We start from the raw sequence: 22768 nt of genomic DNA on the forward strand, positions 1-22768 counted from the left end.
CATTAACATTTACAATACATCAAGTTACCTTTATTCATACAAACCAAGCATGTTTAATAAACAGGTACATTTAACTTTTAGTCACCAAAATATACATAGTCCATATTTCTTCGCCGTCTTCACTCTTCGGGTCTTCTTGACAAGGCGTCAGCAACACCGTTCATTGACCCTCTGACCACCTTCACTTCAAAGTCATAGTCTTGCAGGTTTAAAGCCCACCTCATAAGTTTACTATTGTGGGTTTTCATTGTCTTTAACCACTGCAGTGGTGAGTGGTCAGTGCACAGAATAAAATGTCTTCCCCAGATGTAAGGTTTGGCCTTCTGGATCACGTATACTATGGCCAGGCACTCCTTTTCCACGGTTGCCAGATGTCTCTCACCTTTCTGGAGTTTCCTACTCAGGTAGGACACTGGATGCTGGTCACCATTTTCATCCTCCTGGCAAAGAACTGCTCCTACCCCGCTGTTAGACGCATCGGTGTAGATGATGAACTCCCGGTCGAAGTCTGGAGCACGCAGCACTGGATAATTGATGAGCGCCTCCTTCAACCTCCGGAACGCCTCCTCACAGTCGCTGGTCCACGGGATGCGGTCATCAGTCTTCTTCCGCGTCAGATCGGTCAGCGGAGTCGCCATCTCACTTAAACCTCGGGATGCACTTTCTGTAGTAGCCCACCAACCTAAGAAATGATTTGACTTTTTTCTTGGTGTTGGGTCTGGGCCAATCACGAACGGCTTCTATCTTGGCCTCTAGGGGTTTGATCACTCCTCCCCCTACTATGTGACCCAAGTATTTTATTTCTGGGCTACCCAGCTGCAGTTTGTTCTCTTTGCAGGGCCTAGGCCAAAGCACTTCCTCCCCTGGGTTAAAGTGCCTCTCCCTGGCTTTCTGGTCATACCAGGTTTTCTGTCTAACCTTCTGAGCTTGCAGGTTCTCTGCTGCTAGCTCTAGGTTTCTCTTTAGGTCATTCATTAAAGAGTCTATATATGTCACAACATCTTGTGGGTCATCCTGGGTGATCTGCTCCCAATTTTGCTTGATTAAATCAAGTGGACCTTTCACCCTTCTCCCAAACAAAAGTTCAAACGGACTGAACCCGATACTGGCTTGAGGCACTGATCGATAAGCAAACAAAAGGGATTGTAGCTTCTGGTCCCAATTGTTTGGATTCTCTGCCAAGTAAGCCCTAATCATGCGCATCAGAGTCCCATTGAACTTCTCCGTTAACCCATTACTTTCGGGGTGATAGGCAGTGGTTTCCTTGTGTTTAATTCCACAGATTTGCCATAACCGTTTCATGAGCTTTGATGTAAACGATGTGCCCAAATCTGTGATTATTTCGGAGGCAAATCCCATCCTGGACATATACCCCACCAAGGCATCTGCCACTGTGTTAGTTTCAATGTTAGTCAAGGGTATGGCTTCGGGGTACCTCGTGGCATGGTCCACAATGGTGAGAATGAACCAGTTCCCCCTCTTTGTGGCCTTGGGCAAAGGTCCCACAATATCCACTCCTATACATTTGAACGGGGTGTCAATCACAGGCAAAGGGCACAACTTCGCTTTGGTCCTGTCACGGTTATTCCCCTGCCTCTGACACACATCACATTGTTTACAGAACTCCTTGATCTGCTTCCCTATTTCAGGCCAGTAAAAATTCTGTGTGATTCTCTGCTGTGTTTTGTTCACCCCTAAGTGCGCAGCAAACATGTCCGAGTGCCCCCTTTGTAAGATCATGGGGCGATACTTTTCAGGTACCACTAGCTGACTTCTGATCCCATCTCCCCCTTTTGAGATATTCATCAGGGTCTCTCTATATAAAATTCCCTTTTTCTCACGAAATCTCGCTGTGGTTTCAGGTGTTAGCTGGGTGTCTGTCACCTTTTCAAAACACTTTTGGAGAGTGGCGTCCGCCTTTTGCTCTTGGCCAAATTTGCTGTCTGTGGTTAAGGTTTCCACCACAGCTTCGGAACTACCCTCATCTGCTTCCGTCTCGGGCTCTTCAGTACCCCCCTGAACTGTCCCCGTGGTGGCTTGTGAGCGTGTAATCACTAGCACCCGTTTCACATGTTCAGCCAGGTCATTCCCCACGAGCACGGCTGCTGGCAGAGTCGATGAAATCGCTAGCCGCCAAACTCCCCTCCAGCCTTGAAAGCTCACAGGTACCTCAGCTACTGGCAGTGAGATCACCTGTCCCTCAATCCCTGCCACCTTCAAGCTCTCATTTGGGATTATATACTCCCTAGGAATAATGTCTGGATGGCACAGGGTCACCTGGGAACAAGTATCCCTTAGCCCCCTATACTGATGGTCAAGTATTCCTACGTCCACCCCTGCGGTCTCAAACAATTGCGAATCTGTCCTCACTAGTAAGCAGCGCTTGACCTCTACAAGAGGACCATTTTCCCCAGCCTGATCAGCAGATGTAACTGTTCCAGATTGAGTAGCCATGGCAACAGGCTCCCTCAGTGGCAAGGAGCTTTGCTCTGTCTGGACACAGAACACAGCTTTTGGCTTGTTTCCACTCAAATCATGAGGCAAATTTTCTTTTAGCTGCTTTAATTTCTCACATTCTGAGATTAGATTGCCCTTTCCTTGACAGAAATAACATTTTCTGCTGTATTTTGAGTCTTTCTCATCTGGTTTTGGTATTCCCTCCAAAATCTGAGGTCTTTGTGGTTTCATGTCTGAGGGCTTCCCTTCAACACGGGCCCCTCCCCCTTGCTGGTTTTTCCCTGGTCCCTGAGAGTACTTGCTGTAGGTTTCTTTGGGTTTACCTACAGATTTCCCCTCAGCACCTAAGGGCTTTCTTATTTGGTAAATAAAATCTGCGATCTCTGCCGCCTCTGTCACCGATTTCGGTCTCCTCTCCCTCACCTGAAACTTCAGTTCCCCCTGCAGGACTGAATAAAACTGTTCCAGCGCTATCAGGTCTTTGAGCTGCTGGTAGGTCTCTGTCCCCTCCTGAGACAGCCATTTCTCTAGCAACCTCACCAGTTGGGCCCCCACTTGGGTAAAAGTCTGCTCTGGTTTCTTTGTGAGTGACCTGAATCTTTGCCTCAGCTGTTCCGCATTTATCCCATGTCTGGCAAACACCAGTTTTTTAAACGCAGCGAAGTCCCTCAACAGTTCCACTGGCATCTCTGCATAGACTTCTGCCAGGCTGCCACTGATTAAAGATCGCATAATGGTCATCTTCTCAGTTTCCCTTACTGAGAAGTCCACAAACGCTCTTTCCACGAGGGAAAAGAACACCTCAGGGCAATCTCCCTTGTGGTACACAGGGAATTTCTTCAGGTCAGTTTTAGACAGGCTGCCTTCCCCATTCCCTGGGTTCCCCTCATTATTATTGTTATTACTATTTCTATTCATTATCTCCAGCTTCTTCAGCTCAAACGCCATTTTCTCTAACTCAAATTGTCTTTGTTTCTCCCTTTCCTCCATTCTTTCTCTCTCTAATCTTTCCTCCATTTCAAATTGCCTTTGTTTCTCTTCCCTTTCTATTTCCCTCATCCTCAGTTCATGCTGTTGGGCTAGGACCATTTTTCTGAGTTCTGGGTTCTGTTCTCCCGTGCTCTCATCCTGCACTGAGCCAAATTCCTCCTCAGAACCTTGGTCTACCTGTGGGCCTCTTACTTCCCCCATTTCTGCCATTTGGCTTCGAGTCAAGGGCATAATCCCCCCCCAGAACAGGCTGCCTTCAAAAGTCAAGCCTCAAAATAAAGCGATGACTTTTTTCCTTTTGCCTCAGGAACAGCCTTCTATAGATTGCTGCTGTTCCTTCAGCACTAACTTGCAACTGTTGCCAGGCAGAATCCACCCCCTCTGCTAGGCCTCTCAGCAGACAGGCTAGATCACTGTTACTTCACACAGCTTTGCCTCAGCCTTTTCCCGCCAAAACGGGTTGCCTCAGAGCTCCCTAATCTAGTCCCCAATCTGAGTTGGCACGTTCTTCCACTAGCGTACCTCCCCGTGAGGTAAGCCTAGAAGATTACCTACGCGCTCTCAGATTTTCCCTGACTAGACCCCCCTTGCTCTGGGCACCCTTGCCAAGGCTTTGCTGGACCACTGGACAACTGGACCAGTCGTATCCCACACGCTGGACACCAATCAATGTGACAACCCCAGACCTACTGGAATATGCCACACTTTAATTATGCTGCCACCAACCATTCCCTGTAAGGAGTCACACAGACCAGGAATGGATTTTACTAAACAAAAGAACAAGGTTTATTTAAATAACAAACAGGGTAAATAAAAGATCAGGTAAATAAGATACTGTAACGTGGCTTAGTCTCAATCATACATACAACAGTTTGGTTCACACAGAACACTTCAAAGTCAAGCACAGACCCTGAACCTATCAGCTCTGGCTACCTATAAAGAAACCTGAACCTATCAGGTATGTACCAACTGACACACAGTTGTACTCAGTCTGACACACAGACTCCCACTCCAGCTTCTTCTAAACTTCTCCACACAAGCTCCACATATTTATACAGTACAGCTCCTCCCCCTGATGTCCCGCCTTCCACTCCCCATAGGATGGAACTTTCCCTCCAAACCCATGACAGACAGGTACCATCAGTGCTCTATGTAACAGTTCTCTATCTTTATTTACGTTTTAGCTGTAATGTCTTAAAATTACATTATTGTTTTTATTGTAAGCCACCTAGAGTGGTCTAATACGATCAGATAGGTGGGATAGAAATAAAATAAATAAATAAATAAAATAAATAAATCCATCTTGTCAGATGACTTTTTTGTCTTGCTTGTGCACTTAATATTTTTAGTCTGTTTTGTACACCCATGCGAACTCCTTACCTGTGCCCTGTTTTTAGCCTTCTTTTTTAGAAGTTTTTTTCCCTTTGGACAAATTATCCAGTGGAAGTCGGGGTGTGGTACCTTAGTCAGTTTGTGTATTATTGTTTCTGGGTAAATTGCTTGTTGCAATTAAGTTGGTTAATGTAGTTAATAACTCATGAGATTTGAAGAGGAATGATTTAATTAACTTCATCTCATCTAGGATATCTTTTACCCAGTGGAACAGTGTGTGATATCAGACTTATCATTTGCCTTGATTATTTTTGGCAGGGGTCCTTTTTCTATTTGGGTGACTCCTTGTGTTAATTCTTTATTTGTTTTAATATAAAGACTTCTACCCCCTTTCTTCCTTTCTTCTCCACCCCACTGGTGTCCAAAGCATTTTCTGCAGCTGCTAGTTCCATTGCCAGGTTAGGACCAGGAGCATCTTTCTTTGATTCTATTATTGTACACCTATTCTCAATTGACCAGTCTAAAGTTTCATTTATGTGTTTAATACCCTCATTTTTGGGAGAAAAGAAATCAGTGATTTTCTTTTGACTTCCTTTCCTCTCTTCTTGCTAGAGAAATCCCATGTTTTTATACCTCTGTCTAGTAAAAACTATTATTCAACAAAATCAAATTATTGCTGTAATAGACTAAATTCAAATAATAATAAAATAATAGGAAAAAGTAAAAATGTAAGATAATAAACTATGATAAATTCTATACATATATAAAACTATAAAAGTATAAAACTATCAATGCAAAAAATTCCAAATTCAATTTGACTAATCAATACTGAGTGCAGAAAATACTCAAATATATATATAGTTATAATAAGTCCATCAACCAGAATTGAAAATAAAAAAACAGTGGGGAGCTCCCACAAACTTAAACGTGATAATAGAAGTATGAACAAACACAGAGCAGGCACTCCCAAATTTTCTTTAGAGTTCTTAAGAAGCCCAGAACTGAGTGTCTGTCTCAGCTCCCAACCATCCAAAAGCAAAGTAAAGCTGTCTTTAGACTTTAGCTGTCTTTAGACTTTGCGGCAACAAATATCAAAGTTTGGAGGGAGTTTCATTCTCGAGGTGGAGAAGTAATCTCAAATGGGTTACCACACCTGCTGTTCTTACTCCGTGAATTTCTACTTGATAGTGAGTACTTGATAATGAGTATCTGCTTGATACAGAAGTTACAAAGCTTTTCAATCAACGTTATAGAAAGTGGGGTGCTTCAGCTGGCTTTCCATGGGTTTGGAGGTTCTCAATGATTAATCAACAGTTGAGCAGTGTAGAGGAAGTGAACATAGGGACTGCCATAAAACTAAAAAGCTTTCATTCCTTGCCTCAGGCAAACCTTCTCTTCCAAGCCTCTTGGCCTCAGCGATGACCCATCCTTAGAGTAACAGGAGTATACACAAACTCTTTAAACAGAGAACTTAGATAAATAATGTCACCAGCTTTGGGTCCCCAGATGTTGTTGATGTCAGCTTCCCAAAGCAGCAGTTATATTTTGGTTGATTATACTTGTCCTATCACCAAAGATATGAACAACAAACCTCAAAGTCTAGCTTGTTTTTGGATTTATTTCTGTTCCTAAGTTTGGCGTCAAGCATAGCAAGAGTACTAATAAATACAGGTTGTCTTGGACAGGATAATTGTTTAAAGAAAACTTTAAAAGATTGGACTGGAGGATGCAGCACAAACTAATGGTGTTGTCTCACCCAACCACAACCGGAACTCCAACTTAGAAATTTAACTATTTCCAGTTTGAAGAACAGAACTTGTGCTGGACCTACAAAGATTTAGGGGGATAGAGAGAGCTTGCGTCTAGGAGGCAATGCCTGCAGCTTGAAGGGATGCGAAGAACATGGCTTGTGCTGGACCCATAAAGATAGAGGGGATAGAGAGAGCTTACATTGAGGAGGGAATGCCTGCAGTGTGAAGAGTTTTGAAAAACAAAGCTTGTGCTGGACCCATAGAGGGGATAGAGAGGGCTTGCGTTCAGAAGGGAATGCTTGCAGTGTGAAGGGATTTGAAGAACAAGCCTTCTGCTGAGCCAAAAAAGATAGAGGGTTACAAAGAGCGCTTATGTCAAGGAGGGAATGCCTGCAGGGTGAATCAGTGGGAAGAAGGTGGTTTGTGCTGGATCCAGAAAGATTGTGGGGGATAGAGAGTGCTTGTGTCAAGGAAGGAATGCCTGCAAGCTGAAAGGGTTTGAAGAACAAGGCTTGTGCTGGACCCATAAAGATTGAGGGAGATAGCTTACATCTAGAAGGGAATTCCTGCAGGGTGAAGTACTGGGAAGAACAAGGCTTGTGCTGGACCCAAAAAGACTGAGGGGGGTAGAGAGGGATTGCTTCATGGAGGCAATGCCTGTAGGGTGAATTGGTGGGAAGAACAAGGCTTTTGCTGGATCTAAAAAGATTGAGGGGGATAGAGAGGGCTTGTGTTGAGGAGGGAGTGCCTGCAGAGTGAAGGGGTTTGAAGAACAAGCCTTCTGCTGGCCCAAAAAAGATAGAGGGGGATAGAGAGCACTTGCGTCAATGAGGCAATGCCTGCAGCGTGAAGGGGTGTGAAGAACATGGCTTGTACTGGACCCATAAAGTTACAGGGGCATAGAGAGGGCTTATGTTGAGGAGGGAATTTCTGCAGAGTGGATTCATTTGAAGAACAAAGTTTGTCTAGGAATAAAAAAGATGGAGGGGGGTAGACAGGGCTTGCGTGGAAGTCGGATTGTCTGCAGAGTGGAGGTGTATGAAAAGCAATGGTTGCGTGGGGACAAAAAAGTTGGAGGGGGATAAACAGGGTTTTTGTGTGTGGTGGAATTGCCTTTAGAGTGGATGGTTGTAAAGAACAAGTCTTGTACTCATCCAAAAATGATGGAGGGTGATAGGGCTTGTGTCAAGGACGGCATTCCTGCAGTGTAAAGGGGTGCAAAGTACAAGGTTTGTGCTTGACCAAAAAAGGTGGGGGGGTAAAAGATACGATTTGCGTCAAAAAGATGGAGAGGGATAGAGAGGGTTTCCGTTAAGGAGGGAATGCCTGTAAAGTGAAGGGGTGCAAAGAACAAGCCTTGTGGTCAACTAAAGAAGATGGAGTTGGATAGATCTTTTGTCAAGGAGGGAACGACTGAAGAGTAGAATTGGGGGGGAAAGGGTTCTGCTTGGCCAGAAATGTAGGAATCCCAGGAAAGGTATAACTGAAGAATGGGTGGGGGATGGGGAAGAGCTTGAGTTGTGGAGGGAATGTGTGGAGAATGGATTGTTGAAGATGCAGGCTTTTGTTTGTCCACAAGCTGGGATGTACTCATGAGGGCTGAGTGTGCAGAAACAAGCTTGTGTTAGGCAAGAAGAGATGAGGGGGGGTATACCTGGCTTGTTTTGTGGAGGGAATGACCGGCAACAATGTGGCCAAAGAACCACATTGTTGGAAAATGTGGGATGATAGACAGGGTTTGTGTTGAGTAGGGAATGACTGGAGAGTGGGGAGGGATGAAGAAGCAGGCTTCAGGTGGCTGAGAAAAATTGGGGAGTGGGCTTAGATAGGAATTTTGTCAAGGAGGGAATGATTGGAGAGTGTGGGATGAAGAACAAGGCTTGCGGTGCAGCAGAAAACTGGGAAATAGATAGGCTTGCATCAAGGAGGGAATAACTGGGGAGTCGGAGAGAGAAGAACCAGGATTGTGGTGGGCCAGAAAACAAGAGGGGATAGACAGGGATTGTGTCGAGAAGGAAATGACTGGAGATAGTGGGGTGAACAACTAGACTTGTGCGGACCCATAATATATGGGGCTGATTGACAGGTTTTGCAACAAGGAGGGAATGACTGGAGATTTGGAGGATGAAGAATCAGGCTTGTGGTCAGCTAGAAAATTTGAGGGGAACAGAAAGGGCTTGTGTCAAGGTGGGAATGATTGGAGAGTTGGGGGTGAAGTGAATAACCAGGTTTTTGATGTTCCAGAAAATATTGGAGAGACAAACAGGGCTTCTGTCATTGTGGGAATGAGCAGAGAGATAAGTGGTAGTAGAGGAGAAGAACCACACCTCTGGTGGCCAGAAAAGATTGGGTGATAGACAAACCTTGCATTGAGGAGGGAACACTTGTAGAGAAGTGTGAAGAACCAGGCTTGTGGTGGGCCAGAGATGTGAAGGGGATAGACCGGCTTTGAGTTGATTAGGACATGACTGGAGAGTTGGTGGGTGAAGAACCAGGCTGGTGGGATAGACAGGGTTTGATGAGGGGATGATTGGACAGGGAATGATTGGACAGTGGGGGAAGAAGAAGCAGAATTTCAGTGGGCCAGAAAAGATGTGGGGGGGGGGTGGAGAGGGCCTACATGACTGGTGAGTGTTGGTAGTGAAAAAACAGTCTGGTGGCAGGCCGGAAAGATGGGGAGATAGACAGGGCTTGCATCAACAAAGTGTGAGAAATGGTTACACCCTTGTTACCTAATATAGTAACCAGACAACCATGAATTCAAGCAGTTCTCCTTTATTAAAAAGCACTTCTGCAAAAGTGGGTGTCCTAACTAGGTGGGCACACTGATCAATACAGATAGCTTGATATTTATTCCCTATTCCCAGCCACATGGTCCCTCCCTTGTTTCCCCATTGGTAGGTCTTCCAAGGCGTACAGCCTATCCGGTACGCCTAAACCAATCATGTGAAGTCCCGCCCCTGTTTACATCTCCCATTTCCCATATTAACTAGACCCCAGACTCCTGTTTATTTTTCTCCTTATTTGGTACATGCTCCTCTTTCCTTAACCTTCTTACGGTTATTCTTACTGATCCATATGGTTTCCTCATTATTGTTGTTTAGTTGTGTCTGACTCTTTGTGACCCCATGGACCAGAGCATGCTATGCCCTCCTGTCCTCCACTGCCTCCCAGAGTTGGCTGCTGTCACCATCTGCAGTGATCATGGAGCCCAAGAAAGTAAAATCTGTCACTACCTCCATATCTTCCCCTTCTATTTGCCAGGAGGTGATGGGACCAGTGGCCATGATCTTAGTTTTTTTGATGTTGGCTTAATCACTCAATCTTCTTGTCAGTACAATAGGGTACCTCCCTTATTTGTACTTTCCTCTTGTAATTTCTCAAGACTTCTCTAAATACTTTATGTTGGCTAAATAATTAACAAAGAGTATCTACTGATTATTTTACCATAACTGTTTACTCAATCATCCTGTCCTTTCTTCTGAATTCCTCCTCTTCTTATTTCATAATTGCTGTATTTTGCATCTTTCATTTTCCTTTATTGTTTCCGTTTTCAAAGCGTGCTAATATTCCTGCTATTTCATTCATAGTCTCTTTCTCTATTTCTGGTATTCCATATGTCACCAGCTGGTATTCCCAACATAATCATGGGAACAAACGCTCCCTGTTGGGCATCTCTCATACATCCACATAAAATGGGTCCACATTGCATAATACAATAACCTATTATCCTAATTATCCTAATTATCCTTATCCTTATCCTTATCCTTATCCTTATCCTTATCTTTATCCTTATTATTATTATTATTATTATTATTATTATTATTATTATTATTATTATTATTATTATTATTATTATTATTATTATTATTATTATTATTATTATTATTATTATTATTATTATTATTGCTGCTGCTGCTGGTGCTGCTACTACTACTACTACTACTGTCTCCAGAAAAAGTGACTTCAACCATCCCAAGTTTGGTAGCCAACTGGTCAATCAGGACAATGGATTCCTTCTTTGCTCTGTATGTGGTATTTCAGCTACTTCCTCTATTTGGCTGATAGACTCTTCAATTTGCTTCCCATAATCAGGGACACACACACAACACCCCTTCCCAATTACTTCCTTGTAATGTTCCTCCTTGTGCAGCCAATGTTATGTCCAATGCCTCCCTATTTTGTAAAGATAACTGCCTCAAGTCACTCAGCTCCAATTTTATTAGCTCCAAGGCTTCTCCTGTTTCATTTGCTAATATTTCCACTACCACTTATATGTGGTGCATGGCATGATTAAGGGACCTTAGATTGCCAAAATGTGTCAATCGATTGTAATCCTTGACATACTGATGTGCCTTGGCAACATCTCTTTTATTCCTTCCTTGTGTTTTTGATAATTCTGTTAAAATTCAGAAGGCAGGCAATTACTGTAGCTATGTAACAGTTCCCATTCCAATTGTTGGGCAGGATGATATAGGCCAGAGATAGCAAACCTACGGCATGTGTGCCACAGCTGGCACGCAGAGAACTTTCTGTAGGCATGCAAGCCATAAGTCACCGGATCGCTTACCCCCCCCCCCACAGCCACTGATCTTTCCACAAATAAAATAGTGTCATCACAATGCAGAAAACATATTGCTACATTGTTGTTCCATAATCCACTGCAAATAGTACCCTGAGATATTTAGGTTCACTCCTCATAGTCTGTTGTCCATGTTCCGTTTGACATCTTTGCTCCATTTACTTTAATGTTTATTTTACAACTACTGTAAATTCTGTGTGCCTGTTCCATTATACCCCCCAACACCAGAGACCAGCACCAGGCCTTATTACTTTAAGAAATCCTCTTGCAGAAGATTCTGCCTTCCCTTCTTGTGAAATTATTAGGATTTCTGTCAATAAATTATATTCTAATCTGTGCCTCACTCTATCAGAAATGTGAATGTGAATAAGGCATATATTGGAATAATCACCACCCGTGACCTTCCCCTGCCCACAAACAGTATGGACCCTGAATACCATAGATGGTACCAACTCCAAATACAATGATTACTACAATTAGTAATACTAGGTCTGTAAGGTGCCAACAAAGGATCCAGAAACTTGTCCAAACACTTCCCATCATTCTGTTATTGTCCAGTAGTACTTATCACTTTGATGCAACCTGTATTCATTAGAACATGCATCCATAAGATTCTGTTCTTTTCCCCAGGTTTTTGGGTTGGTTTACTGTTCCCTTTACTCTAGTATCATTAGTCCACTCTTTTTCTGCCGTTCAGATTGCTGTTTTGGTGACCAAGAGTACTTGAAATGGGCCGTCCCAATCGGCTTCTAATTTTGGGGTCTCTTCAGGACTTTACCAACACCCACCATCCAGGTTGATACTTATGCACAGCAAATTCCTGTGGTGGAGTTCAACTCAAAAGTCCTTCTGAACTGAGGAGGAAAAAAATGGACAGCCCAAGTATATGTATTACTTAAGAAATTTACCAGTAGTTCCAAACTGTGGACATTCTAAACGGGCAATATAAGACAGGCCAAACAACATTTCATATGGTGATATACTAATGTCTTTTTGGGGAGCAGTCCTAATTTTCAATAGAGCAATAAGTCAACAACATCTGAAATGCAGCATTGTCTGTTAGAACTAGGCATGAAGGTTTTACTGTGTGATTTCTGAAGAAGTGGGTGAAGGTCCACAAAAGATTAGATTAAAATATAGCAGTCTTTAGCAGAAATAAAAGCAGCCTTGGATTCCTTAGCCCTCTGCCAGGGCACCTGGGGAGGATAACATCCTTGATGAAATACTGTAAAGAGATCATCACCACTGAGCTGTATGAAATATTTTGTCTTTGCTGGAGGGAAGGTGGAGTATCACAGGACATGAAGGATGCAAACATTGTCACATTGTACAGTACAAGAACAAAGGTGACAGGGCAACTACAATAACTACCGTGGCATCTCTCTTCTCAGCATTGTAGGGAAGCTGCTTCCCTGTGCTGTGCTGAAGAGACTCCAGGTGCTTGCAGACAGAACCTAGCCAGAATCGCAGTGTGGATTTTGAGCTAATAGATCCACCATTGACATGGTATTTTCCCTCGGACAGTTGCAGGGGAAATGTAGGGAACAACAACAGCCACTCTTTGTGGCCTTCATAGATCTCACAAAGGCCTTTGATTTGGTTAGCAGGGATGGCCTTTTTAAAATCTTTCTCATAATTGGATGTCCACCTCGACTCCTTAACATCATCAGGTCCTTTCATCAGGAAATGAAGGGCATTGTAGTTTTTGATGGTTCAGCATCGACTCCCTTTGACACCTGAAGCAGAGTGAAACAGGGCTGTGTCCTCGCACCAACCCTGTTTGGGATCTTTTTTGCTGTCATGCTGAAGCACACTTTTAGAACTGCAACAGAAGGTGTCTATCTCCGGACTAGATCAGATGGAAATCTCTTTAATCTCTCTAGATTGAGAGCAAAGACAAAAGTCCAGCTGAAATGCATGTGGGACTTCCTCTTCGCTGATGATGCAGCTGTTGTTGCCCATTCTGCTGAAGATCTCCAATAACTTATGAACTGTTTTAGTAAGGCCTGCCAAGATTTTGGTTTAAAAATCAGCCTGAAGAAAACACAAAACATGGGCCAGGGTGTGGACTCACCTCCCTCTGTTACCATCTCTACACAAGAACTGAAGGTTGTTCATGATTTTGTATACTTTGGCTCATATATGTTATCTTGTTGTGTTTTAATCTATGTAAGCCGCCCCAAGTAGACGTTGTCTAGAGGGGTGGGGTAAAAATTGAATAAAGAAATTAAATAAATAAATAAATAAATAAATGACCTCTGACACATGGTTGTTGTGGGTTTTTCGGACTCTTTGGCCGGCATCTTCAGAGGACAGCACTGCCACAGAGACTGGTGAAACGTTAGGAAGAACAACCTTCAGAACATGGCGAAAGAGCCTGAAAAACCCACAACAACCATTAGATCCCGGCCGTATTCGCGAATACATCTCTGACACACTTTCTCTAGATGTCGAGCTCGATAAATGCATTGGCAAAGCAGCTACCATGTTCTCTAGACTCACAAAGAGAGTATGGCTTAATAAGAAGCTGATGGCATATACCAAGATCCAGGTCTATAGAGCCTGTGTCCTGAGCACACTCCTGTACTGCAGTGAGTCCTGGACCCTTTGTGCATGGCAGTAGAGGAAGTTGAACACCTTCCATATTTGTTGTCTCCGACACATTTTTGGTATCATCTGGCAGGACAAAGTTCCAAATAGAGTAGTCCTAGAACAAGCTGGAATTGTTAGCATGTATGTATTACTGAAACAGCAGTGTCTACGTTGGCTTAGGCATGTCATGAGAATGGCTGTCGGTCGGATTCCGAAAGATCTCCAGTATGGAGAATTAGTGCAGGGAAAGCGCCCCAGAGGGAGACCACAGCTGCGATACAAGGATATCTGCAAGCGGGATCTGAAGGTCTTAGGAATGGACCTCAACAGACGGGAAACTTTGACATCTGAGCGCACAGCCTGGAGGTAGGCAGTACAGCATGGCCTCTTCCAATTTGAAGAGACATTTATTCAGCAGGCCGAGACAAAGAGGCAGTCCCAAAACCAGCAAAATCAGGGAGTTGGACAGGGGACAGATTGTATTTGTCTTCAGTGCAGAAGGGATTGTCACTCTCAAATTGGCCTTCTCAGCCATGCTAGATGCTGCTCCACGATCTCTATTCAGAGTATGTTACTATAGTCTCTTTAGACCAGGGGTCTCAAACATGCAGCCTGGGGGCCATTTGCGGCCCCCCAGATAATAGTTTGCGGCCCTCGCCTTGCCTGCCCCCCCAAAGCGCCAACACATCCTCTGCTGTCAAGAGTAAAAAAAAAGCCTTGCCTCGCTCGCCGGCTCTCTCCCAAGACAGCACCTCTTGCACCCTCCATCCAGAACTGCAGCCTGCCAGCCAGCCCACCTGTCTGTCAGCTAAGGAAACTCCTGGGCAGCTTCCTCGGGCTCTTGCTACGCTTGGCGGAAAATCTGATGCGGCCCAGCCTCACCCAGACTGTCTCTAGCGGCCCCCAGGTAAATTGAGTTTGAAACCCCTGCTTTAGACTGAAGGATGCCTACACACAATCATCCATAGAAAGACAAGGTCACTTATTAAAAGGAATATGTTAAATGGAAAGGAAAACCCTGATGTTATCATGTAACACAAATCCCATTTGGGTGTGGGAGCTGATCACTCTTTTCAGACCTCCCAGTTCGTTATAAAAGAATTTCAGCATGAGGAGTTTGCAATACTGTGGCACACACGCCTTAATCCAAATTGTGTGACCATTTTCTATATTTTTGAATACTTTCTTTAGTCTATAAAACTGGCTGGATAGCTTAGTCAATTTGGTCCCTGACTCTAAATCCAAAGATTAGGGGTTCAAATTCCCAAATTCTCAAATTCCCCAAAGAAGAGCCAGTCTCTCTGTCCTTTGGTAACGCACAATCTCATCAAAGGGAAAAGTAAAACATGCATTCTCTACATAGAAAATCCTAGAAAGTAGGACAATCAACTGGGACTGATTTGACAACATGTAATTCTGTAATTATTATTTATTAATTCCTGTACCGTGTCCTGCATTGGGGTGGGGGGTGGGAATACAGTTTTCTTTAAAAAGGAAAATGTACTGTTTACATATAAAAGATTGATATTCAAAAAGTCCTTGTTCAAAACAGAGCTGTGCTGAAACTCTATCACTTCTACCTGGTGCTAATGGTTACATTAAATAGCTCCTATGAGTGCAGCACTTATTGCCCTAACCATGAAAAATTTCCTTCACTTGTGATCACCACAAACCAGCTGCTATTGAGGTGCATGAGATCAAACCTTGGCTCACCAGTTTTAATAGTTAAGATGTCAAGTTTCAGTTATCCCCACTAATTGTATCCCCACTGGGTTTTAGGTCCTTATCTTCCAAGTGATGGTGTTTTAAGACCCTTTCAACCCTCCTCGTTGGTCAATGACATTTTTGGATTGAGACACTTCTCATGAAATGTGTAAGGTCCTCCTTAGCACACAGGGCAGCTTCCTTGGTTGTTTTTAAGTTCACCAGCATTCTCCATGCAGGACAGCTTCACCTTTTAACAACTGGATTACATGCACAGAAGGAGGACAAGAAGATATCCCTATGCATGAGGGTACTGAAATGGAGGGTGGGGGAGCATTTGTCTAATGAATTTCAGCTTGATGCTCAAATTGCAAAACAAATAGAGGTCTCTGCTGGGCTCCATCACATCATTCTTACAAAGGATTATGCCTGTAACCTAATTCACAGGTGCAGTAAAACATGCTTTTGCAGTGAAAGCTGGCAAAAATGAAATGCAATATCCCACATTAATAAACCAGAGACTTTTTTAAAAAGAATTTATTTCCTGGCTTTTTAAAATGGGAGTTTTAAAATATCCACAAATCCCAATAGAAATTTCCCAAATATAGAATTATCCAGTGCTGTGGGATTCCAGGAGCACATGATCTGTGCTATGGTTATTGGGAGAGGACTGAAGCAAGAACAGCTTGGATGTGGCTGTAGTTCCTCTGTTCCACAATATTTTGAAGGGTTGTTTTGGACCTAACAAAATGGTGAAGCAAAGATGTGAGTAGGTACACCAAGTACAGAGACATACACACCCTTTAACCTCTCAGATAAACTAACATTGCTCGCTCTGTAGAATGCTAGAAAGCTATGTTCCCGTTTCCAAACTCTTTATTTCAATTAGGCAAGCTGCAAAAGAAAAGCTATATAGGACGATAAGCTTTACAGACATGCTGTGTGCATGTTTTCCAAAAGATGTCCCTTTGCCTTTTGAAATAATAAAGACTGGATTTTGCAAAGAATGTCACTGGAAACCAGGGTCAAAATCATCCATACTATGTGAAAGAAAGGCAGTGAACAAGACAGGGACAAAAATCAACTCATTTGAAATGTGGTGTTGGAGTAGGGCTTTATAAATACAAAAGACAGCCAAAAAAGTAGAAACGTGGATGCTCAATCCAGTCAAGCCTGAACTGATTGAAAAAGAAAGGAAGAAAGAGAGAACAACCTAATGCGAGATGTTGGTTTACAAGATCTGTGTAGAGCTGTTAATGATAGGACATTTTGAAAGTCAGTAACTCTCATAGTCAGCACACATCAGAAGTGATTTAATGGCACAAAGTATCTTGATACTGTAGTTTTTTTCCTTAATAACTAAGCAATTGTCTAGTGACAAAGTTGGTGGAATAGGCCCCCAAGCTCTGCTAACATCGAGGTAGACCATCTCCAGCCACAAAGCAAAAACCAGTAATTTCACAGTTTAAATGAGTGAGCTTTGAAATATTTATCCTCTCTTTTTAGATAGATAGATATTTAAAAGATATATAATAGAATAGAAAAATATACTTAATATATTAATATATTTTAAAAAGAGGATAAATATTTCAAAGCTCACTCATTTAAACTGACAAACAGACATTTAAAAGAGTTTCTCTTTCTGGTGTACCAAAATATAAATAAATATATATGTAAATATTTGTACACCAGAAAGAGAAACTCTTTTTAATGTCTGTTTGGGCAGGAATGAGTTTAGAAGTTTTCTCCTTAGAGTCTTTCAATTTGGTTCCAAATGTCAGATTCAAAATTTCAGACCTTCCATGGGCTCTCAAACGTGCAACACTGTTGCAGACTTGAGAGTGCTTTTTATGTTTAGAACACTCATTCACCTCTGGAAGCCAGAAACACAGACTTCCCCCCTCAAAATTGCTCTTTAAAAATTCAGGTCATCCCCCTCCAATGCCTGGATTCCTTACAAATAAATGAAGGAGCTGAAACTCATCATTCTCTGTCAAGATAAGCAAGTTTGGACTTTTCAATGTACAGTATTTGATTTGTTTTAAATTTACAGACTGCAGAAGGTCACTGCTGTCTGCCTGGCAGTAAAATAGTGTTACATATTTAAAAATAATAACTCAAAAGCCATTTGCCCAAACTTCCCTAAATTTGGCACAGAGCAAAAGCAGACCATCTGTCATATCTGTACCAAGTTCAGCATTGATGCAAGGTCTAGTTTCAAAGTTATAATGTTTGGGGTGCCCCTATTTTTTGAGTTGCCTTATGGAATGCTGAATTTGCAGTTGTAAGTGTTGCCCTTAATTTAGTTATAGATGGTGGAAGATGGGTCTGGCTGATTGGACACACTGTCACATGCACTGGGGGCTGGCATCAGCTGAATTAGCTGTTTGTTTGCTCCTTTTAGTGCACGAATAATATTTTGCTGCACCCAGTCCAAATGATGGCCTTTTTATAATTCACTCATAATTAGAGATGGGGATGACTCACCAGTTTGGTGAGTCCTCCTGCTTCGTGATCCGTCAAAGTTGATGAATCACGAAGCATGAAGCTCCCCCCATGAACCGACGAAGCACAAATTTATTCATTGGTTTGGGGGGTGGGGTTAGACAACCAGAGGCTGTATAAAAAAAAACAAAGCTGACCCCTTCCCACCCCCGCAGCTTGCCCCCCTGCCCCTGTCGCCTCCCTACCTTGGTGGCCACTGCTGCACCGCTGCCACCGCCAGACCTCCGCTGCCAGCGGACCACCATTGCCGCAGTCTCCAGCTGGCCTTAAGGCAGGCTAACAGAATCCAGGCTGCCCTTTGCAAAGATGGAGGCTGTAGCTTCCCTAACCTAAATGAAGCCGCAGCTGCCATCTTTGCAAAGGGCATCTAGCGTCCTTTTCTGCAGGTAGTGGCTGTGGAGGCCAGCTGGAGACTGCGTTATCACCTCAAAAGCAGCAGCTACAAGTAAGTTGTTAACTTTCCAGTACTCTCAGTTTTAAACTTCTATATCAATAAGGATCTGGGAGCTGGTAGGCAGGTTCAGCTGTGTCCCTGTCCGACAAGTAATGATGTAGGAAACTGCAACAGAATGAAGAGATCTTGAAATCTTCTTTCTTTCTTTATATTAAAGTACTGCACAATTTTAAATTATGGTCATATGTGAAATATAGGTGAAATTAAAAACACATTAAAATGGTGTGATAATTAGACTACTTTTGACCAGAAGTGGACTGTTTCAATAGCAATAACTCAGCCATTTGCTAGATCTTCTTTTGTACACATGGTGGGGCATATGAGGATATCGGTTGTATTGGTCTTGGAGTATGGGGATATTGGTTGATCCATTTTTCAATATGTTGGCTTTTATAGACTCCATAGGCCTATGTCAGTAGAGAGCGTTGGCTGGTCTTGGCTGGTGATACGTCATGACAAAGTCCCCAACTGATGCTGGCAAGTAGGAGAGCGGGATGAAGAATAATTTGGCATCCCAGCCGGCACTGTAGCGACTACTGGGGTAACAGGAGGTTAGTGCATGTTCCACACAGTCTGTGACCAGGGAGAGATTTTTCTTCCGTCATCTTTGGCCAACAAATGTTTTGTTAACTGTAGAAGAAGAAGAAGAAGAACACAGACCCATCAGTCTCACCTGTGCTAGTGGCTGAAGATGCAGCTGTCACGATTTCTGTGACAGAACTGAGGCCCATATACTTAACTCTTGCTAATATATTTTATATATATATATACAGTGGACCCTCGACTTACAGACGGCTCGACTTACAGACTTCTTTGGCTGCAAAATTTAGATTTGACTTGCAGCCAGAGAATCAACTTACAGACCAGAAAAAAAAATGGAATAAAAATAGAATAAAAACCACTGGTTATGGGATTAATCGGTTTTCAGTGCATTGTAGCTCAATGGAGATTCGACTTCCAGACTTTTCGACTTGCAGCCACCATTCCAATACGGATTAATTCCTTAAGTAGAGGGTCCACTGTATTAGCAAGGAGGGCCTAGCGTGCTCTGATCCATGGGGTCACGAAGAGTCAGACACGACTAAACAACAACGACGAATATATGTTAGGAACTGGAAGGTGGTGTTGTCAATTTGCTTAACTACACCAATGTCAGTCCCAACCAGTAATCCTACTCACACCTCCACTTTCAGAACTTAAATAACAACCCTTCTCCTTTTGCAGGAAAGCTAGAGTCAGAGAAGGCAGAAACTGTGTTTCCTTCCACACAATAGCCCAATCTCATACTGTCTCCTACAGGAACTTTTTCCAAAACAGTTGCTTATTTTTAGGAACCCTCCGCACTCCTTTTATTAAGCAAATTCCCCTAGTACCCTTCTGTCCAAAACGTAAGAAGCATAAAGACTTCTCCAAGATTCAGCCCCAGAATATCTTTTTCAATAGCAAGACTGAGCTCTACCACTCAGCATGTATACATAGGAGGAAGATGCCAAGCAGGGAGTTCACAGTACACTGTCATTGAAAACATGCTGCCGAGTTTTCTGATGACAGAGTGACCAAGTACAAGAAGCCCTTCCTTGCTGGAGAGCTGTCTCCCTGGGAGTGGGGTGCATTGGTTATATTCCCCATAGTTCTGCAAACCTCAGTGCCTCCACTCTGGAGTCCAGCCTTAGTAGTTATATATACAGGGATCCATCAAAAATCAGTTTTGACAGGTGCCACGCCCCCTGTCGGATTATGTACCTGAGACTGTTGGAGAACGCCTCCACTGCAAATTTCCAAGGGCTGTAGCCCCCTCCGCTATACGCCACTCTTCCAGCTAAGCTGCTTACATTGACCACCCTTCCTTGAGCTCTCCTTATGAAGGGCAGCATGTGCGGAGTCACATCGACTGTTCCAAGGAGGTTGACTTCTACTATCTGTGCAAAGGTCTCCTTGCTTTGCCACTCATTGGGGCCCAGTGGCATTGCAATGCCTGCAAGTCCTGTGGAGAAAGACTCATGGGTAATCTTGCACTTGACATCTATCGGTAGTGATTTCAGTTATTTCAACCTTGTCCGTTATTTCAAAATTAACTAGGTGTTTCTAAAATTGTTTTCCATACCATGTCAACGTAACCTGTAAGATTGATTTCAAATGAATCTTGAAGCCCATTCTCATGGTCAGACCATATTGTGGCACAGTTTAAATTTGTAATGGCTCCCCCTCTCTCTGCAGGAATGGGCACACCTATTGAATTGGTCAAGATGGATTCTTGAAGGCTCTGAGGAATTTTCAGAACAACATGGCTTGCTTTCCTATTGAAACCTTTGGTTCTCTGTGTAATGTTAAGAGGGGAACACAACGTTGAGTAGCCGTGTAAATCCTCACTTGTCTCATCCTTTATGCTTCACAAGAGAGTGGTGTATTTTGTCATGCTCTGGAAGAAGAGAATGAGAACAAATTCTTTTGCGCAAACCAAGGAATACTGTATTGCCCAAATAATGTTTAATGCAGAGGTCACACATCTTACACAAAAGTTGTTTAACTTCTCTCCTTTTAAAACAACTTTCCAATTCTATTAGGCTTTGTGTGGTTTGCTTCTCAAAATGAAGGGGTACTTTGCACAAATTACAGAAACACTGACCAAAAATAGCATTTTTTCACAAGGAATTTCACAGGAGCTTGAAAATTCCTCACTGCCTCATCAAGTTGCGACCCATGAAATCTATGAGACCAAAGAGCGAAACGAGTCCTATTGTCAAAAAGGTCAATCTCTAGCCAAGCATCCTCTCTGGTGTTACAGAGCCCAGCCAGCCTTTTGACCTACCAAATTTGCTGAAGGTTTGAAACAAAGTGACTACAACCAGGCAAAAGTAAGAGCACAGCTTTGGGAATGCTTTGTGAGGGCGAGAGTGTCATAATATATTTGGTGGGCTAGGGAGCAGATACTGTATAATGTCAAACAGGGTGGGTGAAAGTAACTAGAGTTTCAAAAGAGAATACAAGGATTGTACGGTGGTTAGGGAAGCCAATGAGTTGAGGGCAGGGGACAAAGATAATGAGGAGGGATTTGGGAACACGAGGGATAAATCTATGTGACAAGTGAAGTGTATCGGCATTTCTGTATAGATGCATAGGTGTGCTGTGTATGTAAAATTAATAACAATTATGTATCATTGGGTCAGTTTTTCTAGATACAGAGTACTGAGGGCATTATGAACAAAGAGGGAGCCTGTTACCTTTGACCCCAACACATCCTTTCACCCACTCAGTTGCTGCAGCAACACTCTCTGTGCTGGTGACGTCCAAAATGGTGGTCGTGAGTCTCTCCAGCTCCTCTGCCCCCTTCTGGGTGAGACAGGCGGCCAGCACCCGCATACCCCGGGCGTCCAGCTGCCTGGCAAGCGCTCTCCCAAAACCGGAGTCACAGCTGGTGATGAAGACATATTTTTCTGTCAGGTTCTCCACAGTCTGTCTCTCCCGGTACCATTGGCGAAGGAAATAAAGCCCCAAGAGGGCAACCAGGTAGAGCCACATGGCTAAGGCCTGTGAAGAACAGTGATCAGGCAAATAGGTGGCTTTCACTTGCTGAGCATGGCCGTTTTCCCTCCTTATGAACAGCTTTCAGTGCTAACTGCCCTGTTAGTTAGGTGCATCCAGGTCACCCTGTGCTTTTCCTGCTGAGGTGGCAGTGAGGAAATATGGGCTGATTCCAAGCATGGCCCTAGAAGGCTGGCATAGCCTTCTTGTGTTGGGCAGAGTACATCCAGGCATGTTACAACTGCTTCCATAGAGGATGGGCTTCCAGGGTTGGTTGAACTCCTGAGCAGCCTGCTTTCAGGTGGTTCCTCTATGTTGTATGCTTGTGTTTGCTCATTTTCAGGGCAGCTGAAGGCATTTTGCAGTCTGGGGTACAACACCAAATTGTCAACTAGCAGAAGTAGCTATTCCTCCACCCACCCACCCACACACACACACTTCTCAACACACTGTGGCATTCTCATCACATCAATAAACACAAAGGCAAATATATACATGTAGAAAAATTTTCTGCCTCTAGGAAGGAGGAAGGCAGGAATGAGATAGCTGGGGATAGCTTGAGGTGCACGTCACTTGCTCTAATGCATGAACTGCTACCATTAGAGTCACGTTTCATAACACTTGGAAGCCTACGCCGGGTAGGAGAAAACTCCACAGATCTGGGAATCTGGTGGCACTCAAGCAGAAGAGGAGTGAGGACTAGAGACATGTGTAAAGTCTCGCTCGTTCTCTACATGTCAAATATGTCTCTTCCTGTTTCTGCTGAACAAGGAAGAAAGCAAGGATGAGAAAGATGGCAGGAATGTCTTCCCAACTGCATACAGTTTGGGCTTCAATTTCAAGAAAACTTTGATCTGATTCATTCTATGATGGCCTGCA

At 43.4% G+C, this 22768-nt stretch overlaps 1 long non-coding RNA gene across 1 annotated transcript; it reads right to left on the reverse strand.

Moving 5' to 3' along the window:
* Positions 1-4800: 4800 nt before the first annotated feature.
* Positions 4801-21661, reverse strand: LOC144588268 (uncharacterized). Its single transcript, XR_013543759.1, has 2 exons — positions 20111-21661; positions 4801-18997 (listed from the first exon to the last, which is right to left on the reverse strand). It is a non-coding gene; the product is annotated as an uncharacterized LOC144588268 (long non-coding RNA).
* Between the last annotated feature and the right edge of the window lie 1107 nt (positions 21662-22768).

The sequence above is a fragment of the Pogona vitticeps genome, chromosome 3 (genome assembly GCF_051106095.1).
Source record: "Pogona vitticeps strain Pit_001003342236 chromosome 3, PviZW2.1, whole genome shotgun sequence".
Taxonomy (NCBI): domain Eukaryota; kingdom Metazoa; phylum Chordata; class Lepidosauria; order Squamata; family Agamidae; genus Pogona; species Pogona vitticeps.